The following is a 22,801-nucleotide window of genomic DNA, read 5'->3' as shown; positions in this document are numbered from 1 at the left end:
ATTTTCTCCAACTTCCTCAGAAAGGCTTCTAGGTCTACCTTTGACCCATACTCTACGAACGCTTCGCTGAAATCATTCCATAGGCTTCTCGATGAGTCGATTATTAAATTTACATCTGCTCCGTCTAAGATTAAGTTTAATCTTTCTAAAGATGAGTCTGCTGCCCTGACCGCATTGGGGTCCTATGAGGACATTGTGATCAGACCCGCCGATAAAGGCGGGGCCATTGTGGTGCTTGACCTGGAATATTATAAAGCAGAAATCTATTCACAATTGGCGCAGGAGGAAGTATACCGCAAGCTGACCACCGATCCTACATCTCAATATCAGAGGGAACTGGAGTCTATTCTGCAAATGGCTGTACAGGAAGGAAAATTGCCTTTGAAAATGCTCAAAGTGTTATCCATACGACACCCCGAGGTTCCAATACTCTACACCTTGCCTAAATTGCACAAGCATAGCTCAAAACCTCCTGGAAGGCCGATTATTTCGGCCCCTGAATCGCTGTATAGATCTGTAGCACAGTTTTTGGATTCCATTATCCAGCCGTTCCTTCCTCTTCAATCAACATTCCTGAAAGATACCACCTCCTTCTTGTTGGAATTACAGGGTATTGGCCAGCTCCCGGAAGGGACACTTCTCTGTTGTCTAGACGTTTGTAGTCTATATACTGTGATTCCTCATTTAGAAGGAGTGGCTGCTATGTCTTCGTTTCTGAACATGTTTCTATCCACAGATGTGTTTAATCATGACCTTTTTCTGACCTTGTTAGAATTGACTCTCCGTCGTAATTATTTTTTGTTTGACGGTAGTTTCTATTTACAACTGAGGGGGTGTGCGATGGGGTCCCCGGTGGCCCCTTCGTACGCAAATGTATATATGTTTACACAGGAGAAAAAGATATTTTTTTCTGATCACAATATTAGCGACAGTATTCTATTATACTGTCGCTACATTGATGATATCTTTCTGTTATGGACTGTGGGCGAAAATGCTTTTAGAGATTTGATGGCTACCATAGATTCTGGTGACTCTCCTATTAAATTTACTTTTTCTTGTAGCACCAGTGAGGCACATTTCCTGGATGTAGCAATCAAGATCAATAATGGTACATTAAGTACCAATGTGTTTCATAAGTCTACTGACAGGAATACCATTTTGACGTCTTCCAGTTTCCATCCAGAAGCGCTCAAAAAAGGTTTACCACGTTCACAGATGATGCGTCTAGCACGGATCATTAGTGATCCTTTAGTTCTCAATAGGGAACTAGATGTCCTTATCTCTAAATTTCTGGCTCGTGGTTATGACAAACAGCCTCTATTGGCCCAAAAAGATGAGGTTTTACTGATGCCCAGACAATCGCTTTTGGTCCCTGTGAGCAAGAAGCGCAAATCTAGGATCCCATTTCTCTGTGATTTTTCAACCTCTAATCCTATCATGAGACGTGCGACCCGGGCTCTTTGGCCTATAGTCGCCACCGATCCAGAACTTAAGAGTCTTAATCAATCCGCACCCATGATGGCTTTTAGAAGAGGTAGGAATATCAGGGACCGTATTGTTAAAACCAATATCACGGGTATGGGAGTCCCCAAAATCCCTAATGTCCATTACAAAGCCCCTGGGTGCTACCGGTGCACTGGTTGTGCCACTTGCCAGTTTATGTTTAACTGCAAAGCATTTCAGCACCCCCATGGCCAGAAGAAATATGACATTAGATTTGTTCTTACCTGCTCTTCGACCTATGTCGCATACATTATTGTCTGTCCGTGTGGGTTGTTCTATGTTGGGCAAACCATCCGGAAATTCTCGGAACGGATGGCTGCCCACAGATCGGCAATCAAGTTGACCCTTGAGGGGAAACTGGTTGACCAACCTGTGGCCAAACATTTTAAGAAGGTAGGTCACCCTTTAGAATCTCTTCGTTATTTTATCATTGACCATGTCCCCATGACACTTAGGGGAGGGGATAGGGCTAAAATACTACTAATTAAAGAAGCCCGGTGGATCACCAGATTGGGGACCACCTCCCCAGGTGGTCTTAATGAGAAGATTAATTGGAACTCTCTCGTGTAAATTATATCTAACCCTTTATGTTGTTTATAATCTCTCTTTCCTAATATAGGTTTGGCAGGCTTTATTGGTCTGGTTACATTTGTGTTGATTATATTCATGTATACAGTTCCTGCTTCATGTAAGGTTTATGGTGCTCATTCATGTTTTTATGTATCTTTTTTGTATGTTTTAATATGTGCTCTGTTCCCTCTCTCTCTTCCCCCCGACAGATCCCTCCCTCATGCAACTATTGCCAGCCCGTCAGTGATGGTCCGCGACGCTGATCTCAGCTGACACGCATGCGGGTGTTTCCTTGGCAACCGCTCAGCTGGCTCCCGGATATGACGTGGCGCTTGCAGCACGAGGAGATGGGACGCGGCGGTGGCGGAAGTATAGAGACGGTGTTCACGGGTCTGTGGGTCTCTACATAATGGGGTAAGTTTGTTCTTTTGTATTGTGGTGTGTGTATTCTGAGGACGGAGCTTGCAGCTCCGAAACGTCAATTGCTTTAATACACTTTTATTGCTGAAACAATCTCTGAGTGCTGTCATTGCTGGAAGTCTATATATATATATATATATATATATATATATATATAATTTTGAATTGTGCATAATCCGATAAAAATAGTTTTGTCTCCATAGTTCATAAGGAGTCCCTAGAAGTATGTTTGTCTCCAAAACATTATATTTAATTTTATATACATATAGTCATTTTTGTCTTGAGGAGCCTGCACACTGCACTTGCCTAGTGTCAAATGTCTGTTTTTTCCTTCATTGCTCCTCTCCCTGATGTGTGCCATAGTGGCGGGCAGCCAAGCAGAGCCCCAGGAGCCTGCACTTCCCAGCCAGCCTATCTCTCTGTGTGACCGGACCGGCCCATCTGGGACCCCTTACCAAAATAAGACCAGATGAGTGAAAATTTATTTAATCAACCTTTTATAATACATATCTCAGTTTTTATCTAGGTCACTAAGCTATCCATTAGTGAAAATGTGATCCAGATCTATCCAGTAGTTTTTTTGTGATGCTGGAACCAACAGACAAAATTGACAAACCAAAATTCCGGGGAAAAAAAAAATAATTGTCTCCATAGTTCCTACACAGTCCCATGGAGTACCGTATATTTCTCCAAAACATTTCTATGTACAGACACAACCATTTCAACTTTATTATTATAAGTATAGATTAGTACAAACATGCACACGCACAAATGAGCCTAACATTAGGTTATGCGTATCTTTCATATATGTTCCATATAAAGGGTTTATATACATATATACATTTGCCATTTTAAAGCTGCTGCTGCTGCTGATTACTCCAAAACATTTGTTTGGGAGACATCTATGCTCTGAATATAGTGATGCAGGTAGTTTCAGATGCTAGTGACATAGGGGGACATTTACTAAGCAGTGATAAGAGCGGAGAAGTGAGCCAGTGGAGAAGTTGCCCCATCAACCAATCAGCAGCTCTGTATAATTTTATAGTATGCAAATTATAGATGTTACTTCAGTGCTGATTGGTTGCCATGGGCAACTTCTCCACTGGCTCACTTCTCCGCTCTTATCACTGCTTAGTAAATGTCCCCCTAAATCCAAATCTAAGTTTGGTGGTGCTCATACACAAATGGGCAACTTTCAAAGAAAACTGCAAAAACAGACAATTTTAAAAAATGCTTTCGATATTGTAAAGACAAAATAATAGTTTATGTGCCCATTGTCTCTTTCCCCTAAAAAGACATTTTTTTAATCACACCAGCTGACTGGTATTCCCCAAATCTGTACTCTGTGTCCTGATGTCTGGGCCAGTTAAATTAATCCCTCCTTTGCATTTATAAAGACACACTACAACCCCAGATATCACCAGTCCTTTGTCCTGAAAAGCCACCTTATTCCTACCGCTTTCTGCATCCAAATTAATATTCTGCATTACAAATAAATAAAACAGTGATTTGTTTTTTCAAGCTGTACAATTATCCTGTTAAAATGTGAAAGACCCCAGCAGCGAATCCCAGTAATGATTTTATTTTACATATTGATAATAGTGCCAAAAGAAGGAACATTTCACTTCCTGAATATGATTACCATTTTAAAATTGTATTCATAGAAAACATATATTCTTCTCTAAATTAAACAAGGAGCTCTGATAACTTACATCCACATACTAATGAATCTCATTTGCCGCCTTGCAATTCCCCTGAGTTATCTGTGTCAGGCAGCACTCTCATGTAAGCCATGTTTGTCCTGGAAAGAACGACAAGTGTACTTGTTAAAAGTGCCCACAGCTAGCAGGGAAGGTAAGAGGCGCACATGAAAAATTCATCACTGTTGTATTTCAAGTTGCCTGGATATTTTAATTCCAATAGGAAGAACCTATGTCAGCTGGAACTATAATTAAACTGATATGGCATTCAGAATTACCTCAAAATCCACTGTGCTTGTCATATATTTCTTTCCCCCATCTTTAAACTATATGAAAATCAATTATCTCAACAAACCAGCTGTAAGGAGCGAATGCCAGGCACTTACTCCTGAAGTGAATAAATTATTTGAAATTCATTACTGATCTGAACGACTCTCCAAGACTTAAAGCACCAGTCCATTTACCGTAGTCAGATCCGAGCAGAATTTTAACGAGGATAACAATATCTGTATCTGATATTACGTACGGGTAGGACACTATGTAGAAAAGAAGGCATTCAGAAGACAGATGGGCAGTGATGCAATACGACATGAAGTGCTGACTGACAAATGCCCGTGAATTAATAGATCTTTACATTTAATAACAAAATTGTTTGTGATTTGCCCCAGCATGACATACACAGAGTGAAAGGAAGACATTTAAGACCGAAAATACCATTTGTGTGTCAAGGATGTTAGCAAGCTGGAGTGGTGATAGGCACTGGTGTCTATAGGATTTGAAACAGAGTTGATGTGATGTCATTTTGACTCTACTGTAATCTGGTTATCTCTTGCCAAGACATCATGTACGATTAGTCAGTTTTTAGAGGACGGCAAACCTTATCAGCTACACTTCATGACATTTCTGTCAAGTTAGGAAACGCGCTTAGGAAATTTAAGATGAGGTGTCACATCTTCATATCAAATCCCATTGTACCACCACCTACCATCCTGAAGTCTCTTTCTAAAAACATTAATGAAAAGAAAAATGAAATTTCCACAAGATTTGACCTTGAAATACATGTTTCCTCTTTATTCTGCTCCATGTAGCAGCTTTTTGACTTCTGAACTGTTTTAGCATATATACGTTGCATGGTACTGAAGGATTGCTTGCAATAGATGTATCACAGTTTTATGTCATCTCACACAAATTCTGCAATTTTTCTTCTGTCATATCTGTTTTCTTGAAAGGTTTGAAGCTTGAACTCTGTAATTTTAGTGAAATTTAACTTTTCGTCACAAGATATATTACTCAGCAAAATGTTCAAAACTGATCCATAGAATATTCACCTTATTCCATATTCAATTGCACAATTTAGCATGGTTTACTTGGTGAATTTACACTCAAATGCTCCCAGTTCTACACACGGTCATTTAAAGAGAGAAGGGAACCCGCGTGCAGCCTCCTCTCCGGCAGCAAGTAGACTCTGACATATCCAGTTGCATGCGCTAATCACTTGGAAATGGCCGCAGTGCAAGGCCGCTGCCGCCGCTGGACTTCGGAGGGGTAAGTATAATGTATGGGTGCAGTGTGTGTGGGGTGTGGGCCCTCCTGGACTAAGGAGCCCATGTGCACCCATTATAGAAACACCTTTGGTTCTACACTATACCGCAGAATGAATCGTAAGTCATTGAGCCAATGATATTCATAGAAGACTAAAAATTCCACAAAATTCTAAAATGCAAAAACAATGCCAAGTGGTATTCCGTGGCATGATAAAAAAGACAGAACTTAACATAGTACCCCTGGAAACGAGCAGCTCTGTAAAACAGCCTGTTAAATTTTTATTTGTGTGACATTTCACAGCAACTTCACTCACGGCACAAGTTTTGTTAGGAATTTAGGTAATGTATGTTAAAATTAAAATATATTGTGCTGGTACTGCTGCAGCTACAGAAAAGTATATGGGGGCTCGCAAAGAGAGGGGGGATTCAGGGGTACTCGATCCCTGTGCCACCACTTAAGCTGACTCTGACAGCACAGGAACACTTGTGACACAAAATAAATCTATTATGATAGTCAGGGAGCCATGGAATCAGTAGCTAGCAGTAGTCCTAGGTGGTGCTGGGCACAGCAAACATTGGAGGAAGCTGAAGAACAGGTGCTGACTCCAGGGGTAAATTTACTAAGGTGGGAGATTTTTAGAACTGGTGATTATGCCCATGGCAACCAATCAGATTCTACTTACCATTTATCTAGCTGCTTCTAGCAGATAATAGATATAATCTGATTGGTTGATATGGGCAACATCACCAGTTCTAAAAATCTCCCACCTTAGTAAATTTACCCCCAGGTGTTTGTTACAAGCTGGTGAGCTGTATGACACCCCACTCTGCTCAAGCTCCGATCCATCATCATTGTACTTAACAGGTGTTTCCTTTGGTAGAAGTTTGGAGAAGAGGATAAGGAAGTTGTCAGAAAAGAATTTGAAACAAATACCTATGTCAAGTAGAAGGTCAGTGTTTCTACAACTAGTCTCAGCTAGACAAATGATTAAAGAGACTTGAGCCTATCGTCCTGGCCATCACTTCTCTAGAGCATTCCAGGGAAATAGTTCCAGAATTCCTTTTCAGTTCTCTTGGAAGAGAGGCTAGTCATTTTGGAAATGTGCAACTACCCACAAGTACAGGATTCCACTCTTCCAATTGGTGGCAGAATATGTTAGTAGACTGATCAGTAAAACATTTCCATCTTCTTCTTGCTATATGTGGATTCCTAAGTAGTATGTTACCTCAACCAAGTCTTTAGTATGAAAGGGCGAGTCTAGAACATCACTTAGTTTTGTGATCTCGTCTTCCTCACAGGAAAATCATCCATATATATGAGCAGATACATCTATTTCCTTTTTCAAACTTTGAGAATAGGCATGGATCAGTTTTAAAAAATGTATACCAAAGTTTAGGAAAAAGAAAACTCGTATAAGCGCTACTAATAAAAAAATAAAGACAAAATATACATTCCTTATGTGTCCTTAGAGTCCTACTTCATCTGTCCTTCTTTTTCACTTGGAAAGATTTCTCATTGGTGAGTTATTAGGTTTGTGAAGAACATATTGTGAAGAAAGTAAATACAACAATATATAAAAAAATTCATGTGAACTTTGAATCAGGAAGTGTTTCCAGACCAGGATGTAGTCAAGCTATCAAGAAAAACCCCAAATAGCTCTTAAAGATAATCAATCTATTGTATGCTCCCTGTTTTTGGAAAGATTTCTCATTGGTGAGTTATTAGCAGGCAGGGGAGGCAGAGCCTCACCTGTCATGCTCCCTATCATACTCAGAGTTCTCATTATAAAAATGATGGAAGAACAGAAAGAAGATATTTATTACTTACAGTATAAGCATCTTCTTTGTATTAATACAATCATCTTTATAGATAAAATGTACCAGAGTTGCAGAGCTCCTGGAACTGCAGGGAGAGACAGAGATGAGGCAGTGGCAGCTCAGCCTCATCTCTCACACTGTCGGACACTGCCTGTACAGATGGGCGGAGCTACACAGCTACCAATCAGACCACATAGAACAGAGAAATGTGAGGCATGCCTTACAGTGGGGGCATGTGTGAGCTCTGATAGACAGCTCGGATTGGTCATGTGACCAATCCAGGAAGTGAAGAAAGGTAGAAACTGGAGCTGAGCTTCTTGGCAGGGGAGGAGGGAAATGGGGACCCGCAGTGCCAGCAGCAGCCACCCGTGCACAATGACTGGGGTGAGTAGCTGCCAGTACCTAGACTCTCTGGGGTCTTGCCTTCTCTGTCTCCTCCTCTCAGATCTTTAGGGATATGATCGATGACCAGTAGTTTAAAGTCTCCCATAGAGTGCCCTTTCTCAGCCAAATGTTTTGCTACCAGTTGTTCTGAGATTTTGCCGAAGATGGCCTGCTTAATTGCTGATCTGTGTAAGGCCATTCTTTCTCTCAAGGACCTACTCGATTTACCCACACAGTATAAGTTGCATTCACATATTATCACATACACTATGTGTGTGTTAAAGTACAGATAAGTATATGGTTAATCTTATAGGTACAGTCCCTGTGAGGATGTTTAAACTGGATTCCAGTGATCATATGTGAACAAGTAGTGCACTTAGGGCACTTGTAACACCCGGGAGGTCTACTCAAGAAGTACTTTGATGTATCCTGGTTTGACTGGAAGCCTGTTATATCCGAGTGAACTACATGATATTTGATACTTTTACTGCGATTAAAGCACATAAGTGGACGTTTACTATTGAGATTGGGTAGTTGTCTGTCTGTGAAGATTATTGGCCACAAACTCGGGGCAACAATGTGCTGGAAATGTTGTACTTGTTAACAAACGGGAATATAGAATCCTCAGTTTTTACTTTAGGAGTCATCAAATTTTTTCTAGTGATTGCCAAGACTTCCTTTTTCCGATCAAGTAAGGTCTTAAGATCCTATCCCCTCTCCATGAATTTAGACACCATTTTGTCCAATTCAGGTTCCAATGTAGTCCGATCACTGAAAATTCTACTGGTTCTGATCATTTGCGATCTTGGGAGACCCTTTTTAAGGGCTTTAGGGTGGTGACTATAGGCCCTTAAAAAGTATTTTTATCAGTGGGTTTCGTGAACAAACCTGTCCTGATGGCGCCATCCACAATGGAGACCTCAACATCCAAATAATTCAAAATAATTCACAGAAGAAGGGCCAACTTTGTATGTGAACTTAATGGTCGACATCCTGGAATTAGTTTCATGCATCAAATGTACAAACAAATCCTCCGTGCCTGTGCACAGGATAAACAGGTCATCTATGAACCTGGAAAACAAGAGGTTGTGTTTAGCAATGTCCCAATTGTTGAAAAATACCTGCTTTTCTTTCTTGAACATGAAGATATTCGCAAATGATGGGGAGACATTGCTCCCCATTGCACACCCACTTTTTTGGGAATAATTGGGCAGATTTATTAAGCCTGGTGAAGTGATAAAGTGGAAGATAATAAAGCACCAGCCAGTCAGCTCCTAACTGTCATTTTTTAAACCCAGTCTGTGACATGGCAGTTAGGAGCTGATTGGCTGGTACTTTATCACCTTCCACTTTATCACATTACCAGGCTTAATAAATCTGCCCCAATTTTTCATACGTCCTAGAGGATGCTGGGGACGACATCAAGACCATGGGGTATAGACGGGATCCGCAGGAGACATGGGCACTCTAAAGACTTCATTGGGTGTGAACTGGCTCCTTCCTCTATGCCCCTCCTCCAGAACTCAGTTTTAGAAATGTGCCCAGGTCGACTGGATGCACTCTGAGGAGCTCTACTGAGTTTCTCTGAAAAGACTTATGTTAGGTTTTTTATTTTCAGGGAGATCTGCTGGCATCAGACTCCCTGCTTCGTGGGACTGAGGGGGCAGAAGCAGAACCAACTTCCTCAGAGTTTCATGGCTCTGTTTCTGGCTGACAGGACACCATTAGCTCCTGTAGGGAACTGAACGCAAGCCGTGTCTAGATGCTCACTCCCACAGCACGCCGTCACCCCCCTCACAGAGCTAGAAGTCAGAAGGCAGGTGAGTATAAGAATGATCTATCAAGTAAGTGACGGCTGAGGTGCGGCGTGGTTGGCGGGATCGCAGTGTGCCATTGCTGCCGACACACACAGGCACTACAGGGTTCAGGGCGGGAGGGGGGGCGCCCTGGGCAGCAAGAAAAATACCTCAAACTGGCAAAAAGGGGGCATAAGTTGCCTCTGGCACAGCCCTACCCCCGCCAGTATAAATATTACAGTGTTTATGAGTGTAAGGACGCGCCATTGCGGGGGCGGAGCTTCTTCCTCAGTCAGCCAGCACACTACTCAGTGCCATTTTCTCTCTCTACTCAGATTGCAGAGAACACGCTGGTCCTCTCCTTTACTTCTGGCAAGTACAGGGTTTCAAAGTCAGAAAAATATCCCCATACACACTGCCATATTTGCACCGCACACTGGTCCGCGCTGCGCATGCGTACGCTCTCCCGTGAAGGCGCATACCCGCAATAGCGTGCACCCGCGGGCGCACGGTATGCGTATTTACGGTAGAGTTTATGTAGTCGTAGCGTGCGACTCATTCGTTACATATTTTCACAATTAATGTAGTTTGTAGATCATGGTCCCTTTGATAGATTCTGAAAGTTTGGTTAATATAGAATGTCCCTGAGCTGAGGAATCCCTCTTTGTATCGTAGGAAGGGTCTAACAGGAGTCATGCAGTAGTGTTTGGTACCCATCGGAAGAGTATTTAAATAGCAATATTCCGGTGTTGGTTTGGAGCGTATTAATCGCTCGTGCGGATAGTTATGGACATAAGAAGTTTATGTCCATTTCTACTATTTACTCATACTCAGGTATGCGGCGGGAAACCTAGTTCCCCACCCACCTGAGCTGTTTGAAATCGTCACAGCCCACCTGTATGAATCAACCTATGACCTTTTGTTATGATACAGGGCCGAATTCCGACGTCCAATGGACAATGGGATTGTAGGGACTGTAGGATTGCATTGTGTGTGGGGCATAAATAGGCAGGCCGACCACATCCAGCTCTCACTCTTCAACGGTTCTCATTGCTGAAAATCGGGTGCTGGATGTCCAGGCGCATGCGATCGTTTCCCCTTGTGCGTAAGTTTCTCTCCGTAATCATTGTCTTACTGTGAGCCAATTTCTCTCATCTCTCTCCATTTCTCTCTCTCTCTCTCTCCTTTCTCTTTTCTCTCACATCTCCCCTAGACTAGTATTGTATTGTATTAGATAGTATTGTATTTTGGTTAGGAAGTCTCTGTTATATTGTAGTGTATCATTTGTACTGTTATCCCCTTTTACAAGTATATTAGATATAATACAGTTAATAGGCTTTGGACCCTAAACCAGTATCTGTGTATTTTCTATAGTGTTAAGTGTTCACTTGAGCGTCGGTGACGCTCAAGCAGCTTTGTAGTTAGTCAGGTTACACAAGGTTGCACTTACACCCTGTACTCACATTAAGGTATTCTGTGCATTTCATTGGTATAAGGTTTAGACATAAAGGTATAGCGTTGTGAGCGTCTGCGCCGCTGGTGATCTCCTCGTGGTCTCGAGCGTCCGCTACGCCATAGCGAATCATTACTCTAGTCATAACCAATAACGTGTTGTCCTGTGATCACTGGGCCGTGAGCGAACGTGACGCTTGAGCGTCTCGCCTACGGCTGAGCGATCGTTACGCAAATAGCGTACCCTTACGGTACTTCTTAAGTAAGCAGCGTACAGTGTTCTTAGACTTCATAAAGGGTTGTTTATACGACAAAGGAATTTAGCATTGTCAATTGGGGACTCGTCCGATCCTTCTCATATCTGCACTAGGTAGATCAGCAGACATTATCCCCCCAGCAAAGGGTGGGAGGTTGTCTCGCAGTGCTGACGGGATAAGCGTCTGCTTCGCTTAGATAAAGAGTGCTGAAGGAATCCGGGAACCGGAAGTAAGAACAAAACGCTTGTGTCTTTTAAAACTGTTTTATTTCTCTTCTGTCTTGCGTATACACGCACGCATACATATATATCTGCATTTCTTTTTCAATTTCGTATATCACTATTCCTGTTTGCCAATTTTTATAGTTGATAGAAAGTGCTAAAAGAGATTTGCTGTTATTTCATAGTAGAGGTAATAGTTAAAATATAGACCAACACACGGCTTGTCTGGGAGACAAGGCAGTCAGTGTGGTGTGCGGTAGATGATCAGGGATCATCTACATTGATAAAAATAGAAATTGTGTTACGGTGGATCTTTGTTTTGCGTACACGTGTCCCTAACAAAAGACTTGCGTACGCAATCCAAAGGCAGACGCACGCAGCGTACGTTACGCAACGTAGCGTCCGGTTACGCCCACGTAGCTCAAGTCACGAAAAGTTGAATTAGCGCAAAGCGATAATTAGCGCAAAGGCGATAAGTAACGCACAGCGGTAAATAACGCGACGCGGTAAATAACGCAAATCTATTTTTGGAAAAATCTGAAATTTAGTTTAACAGATCCTGCTTCAAATTGGTAACACTGCTGGGCTGAAGAAAAATTTCTGCGCAGAAATAGATATAGAAACAAAGTGTACATGTGTTGAGTGAGTGTGTTTTTTTTATCACATAAGTTTATATAACTTAGAGGTTGAACCAAAAGGAAAGTCGGGTACTCGTCAAGGGACATACGTGTAAGTGACATATACGGTGGCTAGGGAGGCATCCCTGGTTAAATAAATATTTGAGCATTAGAGTATAGCGGACCATAAGGTAACAGACCAGGAGGTCATAAGGTAACAGACCAGGAGGTCATTAACAGACGGTAACAGACCAGGAGGTCATAAGGTAACAGGTAAAATAGACAAAGAGGTCCGCTATAAAGGTACAAGAGGCACAACGCCTGGGGTGTTGGTGCAGAACCCATATAGGCCATACAAGCTCTTGCTGAAGGAATCGCGGCCGGAAACATCGATTCCATTAATCTCTCAGTACATAACAGGTAGTGCTTATGTACTGAACGATTGGACCGCACGTAATTGTGTGCAGTAGTTAGTAATCTGACCTAATACCATTAGAGTAAAGTGGTCACAAACGCTATTTGTACATTCTGACGTGATTTGTGTAATTTTTTATTTTTAAAGGGAAGTTCGCTGGTCACTCAGGAACTATCTAACAACCCCACCTTTACTGGAAAGAGTAAGTGTCCTGCGGGTAACCCTCATATGTTCCAGTAAACACAGGTTCACAGGGGCCCTGAGTTGGGTACAGCAGCTCTGGTTACAGTGATTGCAGTACTGGCCAACGTGGGCGAGAAGTAAGTGGGGTACTTGGTAAACCGCCACCGCCGGCCTGCCCAGGACATCTTGGTTTGTTTGTAAGGGTTCGCTGAAAACCTTGATATAAAGATCCAAGGAGGAATAAGCAACACCTGCAGATTATGGGGGCCAGTTGTTCAGGTAGGGGGCGATCAACCTCGGTTCGGGTTGATTCAGAGAACCGACCAGTCGGGTCGGCAAGATACATCATGTGTGAAAAATACGGAAGTCACACTGAGGTTTTATGTGATGAATGGGAGAGAATGACTGTACAAGACAGGGACAAATTCCCAAGAATAGGTAGCTTCAGTCCAGAAGTGTTACAAAATTTAAGGAGGAGGATATGTCTCGTAAAATCAACAAAGAGACGAATTCAGCATCATGATTATTTACAGTTATGGCACCAGGAAGGTGAGATACAGAGAGGTTTGGCTCTGGCGGCAGGATCTGGGGCAGTCAGTAAGCTGATAGCCACAGCCCCTCCTCCACCATACATTGCAGGAGAGAAGTTGATTGCGGAGAGAAACGCACTGGGTTGTAAAACACAAACACTTAGTAACCCTGTAAATGTAAATGATGTTAACCACGTAACTCATGCAATTATTAACCCGTGCAAGTTGTACCCTGTTTTGAACTTTCCTCAGGAGTGTGATCAAGAAGACGATTCAGCAACAATTTCAGCTCTCTCTCTTGCGGCCACCATAGCAGAGACCACAGTAGGCACAGCGACACCCACGAGATTAGCGAAAGCCCCTAGCGGAGGGATAGGTGAGGTCGTGTCAACGGGTAAGTACGGCACCATGCACTACACTGAAACAATTGTACCACAACAAGCTGTAGAATCTACACAGGAAGAGGCTGTTAGAATTGCTCCTGTAAGGGTAATAGCAGTTCCCAATGGAAAAACAGATGTGTCTGGAGCCACTCCCATAAGGAACATTGCCATGTACACTCCATTTTCCCGAATGGAATTAAGAACAATAGTGTCCGAATTTCCTGACCCCAGGAAGGACTTAGTTGCTAGCCAAAAATACATCAGGGATCTAGGCAACACTGTAGAACCCAACAACAAGGATTGGCAGATACTGCTAAGAGCTTGTTTACCTTCCAATGTCGACGCAACTCAATTCTTAGCTGACTGTGCATTGGATAAAGATGTACCGCTTACAGACGTGTACAACAAGGATAATGTAAAAAGGATAAATTTACAGCTAAAAGAGTATTTCCCAGCCGTTGTTAAATGGAACAAGATATTCTCCATTAAGCAAAAGGAGTCCGAAACGGCAACAGAATATTTTCACCGGGCACTATTAGAAATGGCAAAGTACACTGGTATAGAAGACATTAAGACCAACCCAAACCACCGAGAAGTAGCAGTATCTGTACTGATGGATGGTTTAAAAGAAACATTAAAAGCTAGGGTACAGACCACGCAACCATGCTGGCGAGGTCTGTCAGTGTCCACATTGAGAGAGGCTGCTATTGATCACGACAGAAACATCACTAGGCACAGGGAGTCGCAAAGTGATAAGTTGATGTCAGTAAGTATACAGGCGCTGACCACAAGGCAGCCTGCGTATGTACCACCGAATCCTGTGGGTAAGGCAAGTGTAATAACATGTTTTTCTTGTAACAGACCGGGACACTATGCACGAGAATGTAGAACAAAGAGTGTACAAAGATCTTTTCAACCCCCTAGACAACGACACGACACACGACATTGGGAGCAGGGTCCACAGAGGCGGAGTTTCGAGCCACATACAGGGGAAACAAAAAGATATCCCCCGAACAGAGATTGGCATGCCTCTGGTAGTTCCCAGCTAACCCCCTCACAAGTAGTCGCTGCCAGCGGGATTCAGGGAGGTCAGCATACCCACTAGGGGTGTGGCCATACCTGTAATCTGCAGCCAGTTAAGTTGATTGCCAGTCTTGGAAGTGAACCAGAGATTGCAATCAATGTAGCTGGTAAAACTTTAAACTTTCTTGTAGACACAGGGGCGGCCAAGTCAGTGATAAATTCGACAGTGGGCATGAGAACCACTGGTAGGACAATTCCAGCCATGGGAGTAACAGGAGTAGTCCAGCACTACCCTGTTAGCAAACCAGCCGAGATTACAATAGGGCTGTTGCATACCAAGCATTCCTTTTTGCTGGCTGCATCGGCACCAACTAATCTCCTGGGTAGAGACTTACTATGTAAAATGGGTTGCGTCATTTATTGTACTCCTGAAGGTGTATTCTTGGACATTCCTGAGAATCACGCTCAGGAGGTACGAGACATGTTAGACTCCCCATCAAAATTAATGTCACATTCCATTATGACAAATAGGAATCCATCCCAAGTAGAAGAGATGACATCTCAGATACCAGAGTCACTTTGGACAAAAGATGGACAGGACACTGGATTAATGGCAAATGTAGCTCCAGTAGTTGTACAAGTAAAAGATGGTAGGATAGCTCCAAAAATCCCACAGTATCCTCTGAAGCCAGAGGTGGAGTTAGGAGTTTTCCCAGTAATAGAACGCTTGCTACAACAGGGCATTCTAGTAAGAACATCCAGCACAGCAAATAGTCCCATCTTCCCTGTTAAAAAGAGTGGGGGGAGGGGTTACAGGCTAGTGCAGGATCTAAGGGGGATTAACAAAATAGTTGAAAGTCAGTTCCCCGTAGTGCCTAATCCAGCTGTCATCCTAATGCAAATTCCTCCCACTGCCAAATTTTTCACTGTTATTGACCTCTGCTCCGCTTTCTTTTCGGTACCTCTGCACCCTGACAGCCAATATTTGTTTGCATTCACATACAGAGGAGTCCAATACACGTGGACTCGGTTACCCCAAGGTTTCATAGATAGTCCAAGTATATTTTCTCAGGCTTTGCATGATTGTTTACAGTCCTTCCAACCAGACAGTGGATCAGTATTGATACAGTATGTGGACGATTTATTACTGTGTTCAGATTCACTGGAAGCATCTCTGAAGGATACGAAACAGCTCCTGTTTCATCTTTCAGACACAGGTCACAAAGTTTCCAAAGACAAGTTACAATTATGCCAAACTAAGGTAAAATATTTGGGACACTGTCTAACACAAGGACTGAGACACCTGACCGCTGATAGAATCCAAGCCATTAGAGACATGACACTGCCACAAACCCAGCAACAGATCAGGACGTTTTTAGGAATGTGTGGGTATTGCCGTAATTGGATCCCAGGGTTTTCCATATTGGCGTTACCTTTGCAGGAAATGGTCTCTTCAAACAAACCTGATCGGATTTCGCATACAGACGAATCCGAAACAGCATTTGAGAGACTCAAACAGTGCCTAACGCAGGCACCAGCACTAGGTATGCCAGACTATGGGAAACCCTTTGAACTATACGGAACAGAAAGTGCTGGTTGCGCAGCAGGTGTACTAACCCAAAAACACGGTGATGCCAGCAGGCCAGTTGCATACTACAGCGCTCAGCTAGACGCGGTAGCGCGATCCCTCCCCACATGCTTGCGAAGCGTTGCGGCGATAGCATTGCTAGTGACAAAAAGCGAAGATGTCGTGCTAGGCCACAACCTCACAATCCATACACCGCATGCGGTATCTGCCTTATTGAATTCTGCCCAAACCAGACACGTCTCATCAGCAAGGTTTACAAGATGGGAATTGGCATTAATGGCCCCAGTAAACATCACCATAAGGAGATGCAGCGCATTAAATCCTGCAACGTATCTCCCAGGTGTGCCTGGCCAGGCACAAAGGGTGGAAGGTGAGAGTGATGGGGAAGGAGGATTTAATGCAAAGGAAGATACACATGATTGTATGGAATATTTGACCCAAAATTTTACCGCAAGGCCTGACATCAGTGACAATCCACTGGAAGATGCAGAACTCACGTTCTACACTGACGGTAGTTGTCATAGACAGTCAGACTCGGGAGACTTGTGTACTGGATACGCAGTCGTAGATGACCAAGACACCATAGAAGCGGAACCGCTAGGCCCACCTCACTCAGCCCAGGTTGCTGAACTGGTCGCCCTAACCAGAGCATGTGAATTGGCTAAGGGTAAGTCAGCCAATATCTACACCGATTCTAGATACGCCTTCGGGGTAGTACATGATTTCGGAGCCCTATGGCGCCTCAGAAATTTCATGACGGCAGCTGGTACACCGATAGCGCATGCAGCATATATAAAAAGGCTTCTAACAGCGATACAGGAACCCGACAGAGTGGCTGTTATCAAATGTAAAGCACATACATATAGCCAAGACCCAGTATCCCTTGGTAACAGCCGAGCAGACGAAGCCGCAAAGCTTGCAGCTGCTACCCCCATACAGACAGACACCACACAACTGATGGTATTTAATACCATCAACACACAAAAGTTGTGTGAGATGCAGAATTTGTGTTCCACACAGGAAAGAGCAGTCTGGAAGGCAAAGGGATATGGCCAGGAGTCCTCAGGGCTCTGGACCGATGGACATGGTAAACCAGTGGCCCCCAGGGCATACCTTCCATGTCTGGCTGAAGCAGCTCATGGGCTGACTCATCTAGGCAAGGAGGGGATGTGCAAATTGGTAAGAGCATACTGGTGCGCCCCAGGATTCTCCTCTCATGCGAGTAAAAGAGCAATGTCATGCCTTACCTGTCTGAGAAAGAATATTGGAAAAGCAATACCTACAGAACCATCCCATATCCCACCTGCCGGCGGCCCTTTCCAGGTAATACAAATTGACTTCATTCAATTACCCCCATGTCGAAATTTGAAATATGTACTTGTCTGTATAGATGTTTTCTCGAATTGGGTCGAAGCTTTTCCAGCAGCTACAAATACCGCTATGTTAACAGCTAAGAAAATTGTGCAGGAATTTGTATGTAGATATGGTATCCCTAGAATCATTGAAAGTGATAGGGGTACCCATTTTACAGGTGATGTCTTTCAAGGAATGTGTAAATTAATGGGTATTGATAGCAAGCTGCACACTCCGTACCGTCCACAGGCGAGTGCGAAGGTCGAAAGAGTGAACAGCACTATTAAAAATAAATTGAGTAAAGTAATGGCAGAGACAGGATTGACGTGGCCAGAAGCTTTACCCATTGTTTTGTATAGCATCAGAACCACTCCCAGGTCCCCTCTTAATCTGTCTCCTTTTGAAATCTTGTTTGGTCGACAACCGCATGTCATGATTAACCCTCAGGATGATTTGAAATGTAACAATGAAGTAACTGTAAAGTACTTGATTAACATGAGTAAGCAGTTGAGGAATCAAAATGATAATCTGAAGTTGGTGATTCCTGATTTACCAGATAGTAATTGTCATGACATTGAACCTGGGGATTATGTAATGATACGAAATTTTCTACGCTCAGGTTGTCTTATTGATAGATGGGAAGGACCATACCAGGTCTTATTGACTAGCACCACAGCATTGAAGGTTGCTGAGAGAGAGACTTGGGTCCATTCATCCCACTGCAAAAAGGTTGCTGATCCAGAGAAGTCCCGTGATAAGGAACAGACGGTAGAGGTTGTATCACTGGAGTGTCTGTTCCAGGAGGACTGAGGCGGCACCTGAGCCTTGAAGACCGAAAGCAGTTGTCGACTCCCCTCTCCCTTTTATTGTTTTTCTCCACTTCCCATCCCCTCTTCCTTGAAATTTCTTTTTCCCCCTTCTCATTCTTCTCTATTTCCTCCTCAAAGATGGACTTGCCCCAAGAGACTGTGATCCGGATTTTGATGTTAACCGTGATGTTGACCAGAGCAGTCTGTTCCGGCGAGAGTACCATAGAGGTCGAGAGAGGTTCTGGAATGGGTTCCGATTATGATGATGGAGGCGTAGTTTTCCAAGATCAACCAAACCAACAAGCAAAGGCGAGTATCAGAAAACGATCCGATAGAAGAAATTGTGATGGATTGTTAGCTGAAGAAAACTGTATCTGTAGGCTCTGTGATAATCTGGTTGAAGATGGATGCATAAAGAAATGCCAATCCAGTTTTAATATCCATATGGACCGGCATCCATTGAGCGACTATCACTCTTTAGTGGGTAACGTGTTAAACCAAACAGATTGTTGGGTATGCTCTCAAGTACCTCAGGGTCATAGCAAATCAGGGCTAGTACCATTTCCTTTAACGTTAGGGGAGGTACTTGAGCTAAGTGGTGGGAGACCGGTGGACCGGAGGTTTAACATCTCCAGCCCTCCTAGTTTGAAGCTCCACCAATACCATGTGGATAGGTCCCTCTTATGTTTTAATATCTCCAATCCCCGTAAGCCGGGAAATTGGGAAGTGTCATGGAGCAACCTTACCATGACCTTTTCACACAGAGCAGATAGAATGCCTACAGATACAGAGCTGGTACGCCACATAGCCAGTAGAGGAAAATCTTTCCGGTATCGATATACCTTAGGAAATAGGATTACTAGAGTTGGAGAGGTATCACCAGGATACTGTGCACATATCGTACAAACTGATACGTGCATTAAGCAGATGGAAGAATTAGGGTCAGGAGATTTCACCTGGAAGGTTTGTAACATGGTCATGTCCTTCTCCGTCCCTTATGTTCTCCCCGATGATGCATATTTCATATGCGGGAGAAAGGCGTACAAGTGGCTTGCCCCAAACTCTGAAGGATTGTGTTATATTGGAAAAGTATTGCCTGAAGTGATGACTGTTACACATGACAAAATGAAGGACATACACCGTGGTGCCCAAGCTCCTTATACTCACACTCATTACGAGCACCGAGTTAAAAGACAACTGTCAGAAAGGTTAGAGCATCCGGCCTCTGATCTTATCCATGAATCCACCGGGATTCAGGTTCTGGTAGCGTTAGATTTCACTCGTACCGCTCGAGGAGTGATGAATTATAGATACATTTCCGCACTCGCCAATTTGTTAGATAATATCACTGAAATGTATGATGACACGTTTAGATACACTGGAAGAGAACTTCAAGCTTACAAAACAGAACTAGTTCAGCATAGGATGGTTCTTAATTATCTTACAGCAGTAACAGGCGGATATTGTGTTACATTGGCAACACAGTACGGCATAAAGTGTTGCACGTATATCACAAATAGCACCGAGGATCCGGTAGAGGTCATAGACCAAAAGATGGACGATATTCTCCAATTGAAGTGGGAATTTCGTCGAAAACACAATCTCACCCTTGCTGCTGTAGGTAATGAGCTGACTGGTTGGGTGTCATGGTTGAACCCGCGAAATTGGTTCTCCGGTTTAGGAGACTGGGCTCAAGGAGTCATAATGGATGTTGGAAAGTTTCTACTATGTATCTTAGGTGTTGTTATATTTATTGGATTGATATTTAGATGCGGGCAGGCTTTAATGAGGTGCAAACAAAGTACAAGAGTGATGAGTTTGAGGAGTGAGGAAACTAATTAACCTGGATTTGATTTATGACCCAATGATAGAAACCATGATGTGATGAAAATGCGATTATACGGTCCGTTTCTTTCACCTGTTTTTCTGCTTTTCTCCAAGATACAAAGACCCCCTTGGACGAGGAAGTTGACGAGACGCTATACAGACAACAGACAAGCACCAAAGATGAAGTTTTGACAACCTATGATATGGACACTTGATGAACTTTGCCATGGATCCCCAGTTTCCCTAGTATTTTTAAACTCACGCTAGCCCAACATTTTTTGTAAATCCGATGGCTCTGACAAAGCTATTTGCTCATGCCCAAGGAGCAATACAGCGCAAAGAAGACGACTCTCAACAGATACCGAACACAACTTCAACGACAGATGTACATTTCCCTGACATAGAATATCATTGCATTTTCCATAAGTGTTCTTCACCTTCATTTCTACAACCCTCAGGTAATAACACACATAGTATAGGGAATACAGGCACAGATATCAGCAATCACATACCCCCCCATTCATGTATCATCAACTAAAATGTGCTCCCCATTTTGTTCAAAATCCGAAAAGAGCTCGGTAAAGTTTGACAGCCCATCCACAGACCTGTACCACAGGATAAGAAGGAATTCAAATGTATACTTCGCAATACCTCGAAGCTTGATTTACCACACGTACGGCACGATGATACATGACCCTCCAAACATGGACTCATACACACATGCTTCTGCTTTCTCACTAGGTCATACCCTCTTCACACCTACTCCTCTCTCCTCCCTCACCCAACCATGGAAATGAATTAACCACTGACATATATTTTTCTCCTTTTGAAATGTTTTCAGGAAGTGGCAGTTATTATTGACTGCCAAAGGGTGGACTGTCAAAGTCAGAAAAATATCCCCATACACACTGCCATATTTGCACCGCACACTGGTCCGCGCTGCGCATGCGTACGCTCTCCCGTGAAGGCGCATACCCGCAATAGCGTGCACCCGCGGGCTCACGGTATGCGTATTTACGGTAGAGTTTATGTAGTCGTAGCGTGCGACTCATTCGTTACATATTTTCACAATTAATGTAGTTTGTAGATCATGGTCCCTTTGATAGATTCTGAAAGTTTGGTTAATATAGAATGTCCCTGAGCTGAGGAATCCCTCTTTGTATCGTAGGAAGGGTCTAACAGGAGTCATGCAGTAGTGTTTGGTACCCATCGGAAGAGTATTTAAATAGCAATATTCCGGTGTTGGTTTGGAGCGTATTAATCGCTCGTGCGGATAGTTATGGACATAAGAAGTTTATGTCCATTTCTACTATTTACTCATACTCAGGTATGCGGCGGGAAACCTAGTTCCCCACCCACCTGAGCTGTTTGAAATCGTCACAGCCCACCTGTATGAATCAACCTATGACCTTTTGTTATGATACAGGGCCGAATTCCGACGTCCAATGGACAATGGGATTGTAGGGACTGTAGGATTGCATTGTGTGTGGGGCATAAATAGGCAGGCCGACCACATCCAGCTCTCACTCTTCAACGGTTCTCATTGCTGAAAATCGGGTGCTGGATGTCCAGGCGCATGCGATCGTTTCCCCTTGTGCGTAAGTTTCTCTCCGTAATCATTGTCTTACTGTGAGCCAATTTCTCTCATCTCTCTCCATTTCTCTCTCTCTCTCTCTCCTTTCTCTTTTCTCTCACATCTCCCCTAGACTAGTATTGTATTGTATTAGATAGTATTGTATTTTGGTTAGGAAGTCTCTGTTATATTGTAGTGTATCATTTGTACTGTTATCCCCTTTTACAAGTATATTAGATATAATACAGTTAATAGGCTTTGGACCCTAAACCAGTATCTGTGTATTTTCTATAGTGTTAAGTGTTCACTTGAGCGTCAGTGACGCTCAAGCAGCTTTGTAGTTAGTCAGGTTACACAAGGTTGCACTTACACCCTGTACTCACATTAAGGTATTCTGTGCATTTCATTGGTATAAGGTTTAGACATAAAGGTATAGCGTTGTGAGCGTCTGCGCCGCTGGTGATCTCCTCGTGGTCTCGAGCGTCCGCTACGCCATAGCGAATCATTACTCTAGTCATAACCAATAACGTGTTGTCCTGTGATCACTGGGCCGTGAGCGAACGTGACGCTTGAGCGTCTCGCCTACGGCTGAGCGATCGTTACGCAAATAGCGTACCCTTACGGTACTTCTTAAGTAAGCAGCGTACAGTGTTCTTAGACTTCATAAAGGGTTGTTTATACGACAAAGGAATTTAGCATTGTCAAGGGTGCTATTAATGGGGGGCACAAAGCGATTGTGGTGCATTTGATAGTGTATATTACTATTTAAAAAGCGCTGTTAGGCTGTGGACATACTGTGTTCACAGGAAATACTGGCGGTGGGATTGTGAACTGG

General features: G+C 43.3%; 1 long non-coding RNA gene across 3 annotated transcripts in view; it reads right to left on the bottom strand.

The window, feature by feature from the left end:
• The window catches only part of LOC134910394 (uncharacterized), a 198,711-nt gene that overhangs the window by 81,025 nt on the left and 94,885 nt on the right, over positions 1-22,801 (bottom strand). For 2 of the 3 annotated variants that reach the window (XR_010176185.1, XR_010176184.1), the window contains exon 3: positions 4,206-4,294. This is a non-coding gene — a long non-coding RNA (uncharacterized LOC134910394). Of the gene's footprint in view, positions 1-4,205; positions 4,295-8,827; positions 9,011-22,801 lie in introns of all 3 variants that reach the window. The other variant, XR_010176186.1, reaches the window with a different exon arrangement.

This window comes from Pseudophryne corroboree, chromosome 4, assembly GCF_028390025.1.
Source record: "Pseudophryne corroboree isolate aPseCor3 chromosome 4, aPseCor3.hap2, whole genome shotgun sequence".
Classification (NCBI taxonomy): domain Eukaryota; kingdom Metazoa; phylum Chordata; class Amphibia; order Anura; family Myobatrachidae; genus Pseudophryne; species Pseudophryne corroboree.
The sequence above is the reverse complement of the archived record's forward strand: the minus strand, read 5'-3'. Positions and strand labels throughout refer to the sequence as shown.